This window comes from Gracilinanus agilis, chromosome 1 (assembly GCF_016433145.1).
Source record: "Gracilinanus agilis isolate LMUSP501 chromosome 1, AgileGrace, whole genome shotgun sequence".
Taxonomy (NCBI): Eukaryota; Metazoa; Chordata; class Mammalia; order Didelphimorphia; family Didelphidae; genus Gracilinanus; species Gracilinanus agilis.
Genome location: NC_058130.1, coordinates 667,683,179 through 667,688,416, shown reverse-complemented (window position 1 = coordinate 667,688,416; position 5,238 = coordinate 667,683,179). Strand labels below are relative to the sequence as shown.

The 5,238-nt window shown below is 39.0% G+C and overlaps 1 pseudogene; it reads left to right on the top strand.

Annotated features, from left to right (window-relative positions):
- Nucleotides 1-504: 504 nt before the first annotated feature.
- On the top strand, nucleotides 505-1,282 carry LOC123255418 (annotated as a pseudogene).
- Nucleotides 1,283-5,238: the final 3,956 nt, after the last annotated feature.

Here is a 5,238-nt window from a genome sequence, read left to right as displayed (position 1 = left end):
GAAATTATTTCTTAAGTAATTTACTTTTGCAAGTTTATTGAAGGTTGGATTATGGAATTAAATTATTTCTCTTTCTTCCTTATCTAATCTGCCACTCTGCTCTCTTCTATTATTTTAATCAGCTTCTCTCCCTCTGAGGTTTCCTATAGGAAAGAGATCAACCCACATAGAAGTATATCATCAATGTTAGGTCTGAGGTGAGCGAGCAGGATGTGATATGGTTGCCTTTCTCTCTCGCCTGGGTGAGAATGACCATCAGGAGCCTCTACTCTGGAGTAGCAGTTCTAGACTCTGTCCCATAGACCATTCGGAGCGGGAGAAGGGAGCGAGAGGAGGAGGAGTAAGGGTTGAGAAGGAGCCCATCCCTTTCGTCCTTTTCCTCCCTCTGGGCCTAGGAGCTGGAAAAGAAATTTGCTGAGACGCCGGACCTGGAGCAGTGGGAGGAAGTCCAGCCGTGGGAGATTCCATTGGGATAGCTAGTCTGGACCCTGCTGAAGTTGTGGGATGAGGAGCACAACACCTGCATCCCCCCGGCCTGATACTCAGCGAGATCCTGGTGTGCGTGATGGTCCAAAAGCGATCAACTCCCCAGTCACCTCCCAGCTGTGCTGCTTCACCCTCGAGCTCCAGGTTCTGATCGAGCTGGGGCATCCCTTGACCATCATCTACTTCCTCTACCTGGTGCACCCCCTGACTGGTGGGTGTTGTCAGCAACCGTTCCGGGTCCGGAGCAGCTGGTTCTGGAGCAGCTGCCGGTGCGGATGGTCTTCTTCAAGATCCTGGAGCATAAGCTCTGCTCGTGGTTCAGCGGGACTTTCACGACGTGGGTCTGGAACCTGGCCCTTCCCAAGTGGCGCTGTGCCAAGAGGGCTCTGAAGTATACCGACTCCACCCACATCCCTCTACCCGAGGCATTTCTCATGAAGATAGATGTTCTACTCCTTCACCTTCCACAGCACCAGGATGCATTTCCAAGAGGTCAGGCTGAAGTTTCCCAACCACTTGCAGGCAACGCTCATCACGTTTTTTGGTCTTAGCTGGAGGAAGGTTAACAAGAGCTGTATTTAATCCAGTGTCGGCCCTTCCACTACATTCCCAGAGCTTTCAGGACTTATTCTACAACCATTTCATTGTGTATTATCCGAGGCCTTCTGTAGGCACAATGTTGATGGTTTTGATAGTTGGTTATTTTCTTTCTTGGCTGCATAACATGTATAGAATAAATAAAATGAGTAGTGATTATTTAATATTGTCATCTAAGGTGATTATCCAATACGGTTAAATTGCAGGCTACCTGGATGTGGAAAAGCCACTGATTTCATTTGCCTCATGTTCTATATACCCATGGACTTGTTTTCTCCAAATGTCAGATTTTGTTGAAGATGAAACTTTTGTTTTAAAAAATCAGTGTGGAATTGAGGTCTCCTGTGTAGACTCCTTCTTTTGAATGATGAAGGGCGGGGCAGGGCAGAGGGGATTCCACTGCTTAAGGAATTGGCTGTCCAAGAAAAGAGACAAAAATGAGCAGAGTAATATGATTCTCGTTCATCGGAACAATACAAAGTAATATTCTTGGGTATCTTTTCCTGAGTTTCCCTATTTTATGTATCCTGAGGGAAGTCTTATGTGAACTTACTGTGAACTGCCTGAGGTTTGGGCAAAGAGAATAATGAAGGATTTCTGCACCGAAGACTTGATGTCTCAAGATCAGGGATAGATATATCTGCATGATGCAGTGGGGAGAAAAAAAAGGCTTTTTTTTTTCTTTTTTTGGATTTGTAACCCAAACACTTGAATCAAAAACCAACTTTGCTACCTGCTCCCAGTCTGGCTTTGAATTAACCTCTTTGGGACTTCATTTCCTCCTTTGTAAAATTAGGATTTTTAACTAAAAAATGTTTAGGTTTCCTTCCAGTTTGAAATTCTTTGAGACTCTAATCCTTCCAAGTCCTTCTCTCCTCTCCATTTGTGTCTGTGTCAAAGTCACTAGTCAGGGGCAGCTAGGTGGTTCAGTAGATTGAAAGACAGGTCTAGAGACAGGAGGTCCTGGGTTCAAATTTGACCTCAGACACTTTTAAATTGTGTAACCCTGGGCAAGTCACTTAACCTCATCTGCCTAGTCCTTACCACTCTTCTGCCTTAGAGCTAATGCATAATATTGGTTCCAAGATAGAAAGTAAAGACTTAAAAAAAAAAGTCACAGGGCATTAGCCCTACCCTGATCTGGACTCCATACTGCAAATCTAAGCTAGTTTTAAGGAAGATATAACTAACCCTCATCTACCCTATATTAGAGTTTGAGAAGATTAACTAGGAGAAAAGCTTTGAACCCTTTGTGGATCCCATTCATGTTTCCTATTTTCTTTTGTCTTATACTACTACAAAATATTAAGACCTAGTTTCATGCAATCCTTAGTCACTTTTTTGTTATCCTACAATGGAGAATACAGGGCATCTTAGTATTATGGAAAGAACACTGAAGTAAGAGTCAAGAAACCTGGGTTTGCGTAATATCTGTGCCACAAACGCTTTGAATCATCTTAGGTAAAATAGCTCAAGTCTCTGGGCCCCATTTTTCTTCTCTGTAAAATGAGTGATTTGTCTCAATCAGGGATTCTTAATCTGATGTTAAAGCCTTCTAAGAAGACCATGGATAGATTTCGGGGGCGGCCTAAGAAATTAGGTGAGAAAAATATTTTTTTTGAGAAGGGGTCTGTAGCATCACTGAACTGCCAAAGGGGTCTATAATATAAGCAAGGTCAAAAACTCCTGGTCTGATGATCTCCATGGCTCCTTCCAGCTCTTAAATTCTATAAGTCTCTAATGATGGCCAACTAAATAAATACAAATCACTTGCCATTTCCTGGTCTATCAGCTATATATTCACCTTCTTCCTGATTCCTTTCCCTTCATTTACTTGCTAACTCAATATTTATACTCCATATATTTTTATGCATACTCATCTACCCCATTAGAATATAAGGTTAAGGATATGTCTTGTTTTATTATTTTGCTTGTATTCTCAGTGCAATAAGTTTATATTCCAAGGAGGAAGGCAAGTGTAAATCTATCTATAGATATTTTATGAGCATATATGTACTCTAATATTTATTATATGTAATATAAAGTTAACAAATATGTTAAATTAGAATGTAAGCTCCTTGAGGGCAGGCATTGTTTTGTTGTTCTGACTTCATTTTCTAAGTGGGATATTGCAGGGTGAGGCTTGACTTATGCATGAATTGAATTTAAGTGAGGCAGAGTTGCACAAAGTCTTCAACCTCACTCTTCTCTTCCAAAATCATCAAAATCCAGTGGGAAGACAACAGTCAAGAAACTGGCAATAGCCTGGGATGCTTTGGATCACCCTGGCATCTTTGATGTTTGCCTACACTCTAAGTGCTACACAGTGCCAAGAAAGGAGTACCTTCTTTATTTCTTGTATTTATATTCCTGGGGATTAGTTCAGTGCCTGGCACATAATAAGGACTTAAATAATTCTTGTTGATTTATCAGTTCATGATAGAATAACCTCCATTTGCAACTACACCAAGAAATATGTCCTCTGCAGTAATGGAAGGACTCAAGGCAAATCTATTTATAATTTTCCCTTCCTTCAAATTCCTAGAGGAATGTGATGCTGATGCCTCATAAGAGGAATGATTATTTGCAAAGTTAGGATTCTTTGTTGGACTCAGAAATACTTCCGGTCCCTTCCCAACATTCTTGTATAATGAGGATCATTACTGTGATAACATGAGCCCTATGTCAAAGGCAGCAGAAGCCCTATGTTAATGACTGGTGGAATTCCAATAGAATTGGTCATCAGCAGCTTGCTAGAGTTTTCCATAAGTTTAGACAGGAAATTATCTTGATAATGATGTATATTCCTAGTTATAAAGGAGGGCTTTTGTAGTTTTGTTTTGTTTTTATTTTTTTAAGGGCAGCTTTGAAGGCAGTCAAGGTATAGTATTAATAATACAGAAAAAAAGGAAGAAAAGAAAAAGAGGATCAAAGAAATCTGATGAGAAATAAACAGAAGAGAGTAGGAAAGAGTTTAGAAGAAGAAAGTCAAGTTTGGCAATGTTTAAATTAAATTTGAAAATTTTTAAAAAACTTTCAGTAAAGATTCATGGCTTTATATACAATATTCTTTTTCTGCTTTTCTTTGACTAGGAAAATGCTTGTATTTGCTGATGTTTGAAAAATAATAATGAAAAAAATAATAATAACAAAGTGTTTTTAAGAAGAAGAAAATAGTGAGTAGATTTAGAAACTCTTAAAAATTAAGGTTAACTAGAGAATCAACAACTATAAAGTATTACTTATTAAGCATCAATTTTATATGACATATTATATTAAGTAGGCATATGATATTGAGTAGAACAGTCTCTCCCCTCAAGGACTTTACCTTCTCACAGGGAAGATAACATGCAGATATGTAGATATATTTTTAAAAAATAGATACAAGGTAACCTTGAGATGAAGGATAGGCACAATGGATAAAAGCCATTTAATGTGGAGTCCTAGGTTTTCTGTTTTTTTGGTTTTGTTTTGTTTTGTTTTTTGGTTTGGTTTGGTTTGGTTTGTTTGTTTGGGGGTGGGGTGACAAGACCTGGGAGTTTCTTGGCATAAATAACTCCTAATTAGGGAAAGGCTGCCAATATAGATCCATGATTGCTCTGCAATTTATAGTTTTGGAGAATTTCAAGAGGTACCAAGAAATTAAGTTCTTTAATCAGAATCAAACAGCCATTACATGCCAGAAGCAAGGCTTGAAACTGGATCTACCTCATTCCAAGACCAGCTCTCAAATTCAACATTCTGCTCTGCCTTGAAGCTCCTATCTAAAGCCAGAATTGTATTTCACTACAATAGTGGTTTGAGTCTTATTGGAATGTACCCATGTATCTTTTCAGATAAAGGGGATGAACCTCATTCAGTCTCTCGACACACTTTATTGAGGACCTAAGATGTAAAAGGTCCTGGGGATGCAAAAATGGAAAATGGCATCATTCCATAATTCTTGTGTTAAGGAGTATCTTCTTCAGATATACAGATAACTACATTAAGTGATGGGGGGATGAAGGCAAGGGAATACATACAATATATTCTAGGAGACATAGGAAAGAAGACACTTTCATTTGAACAGGGGATCAGAGAAGTCTAGATGGAGTAGAGCAATTTAAACAAGTAGAAAATGTATTCCATATATAGTTTATATAATTATATATGCAT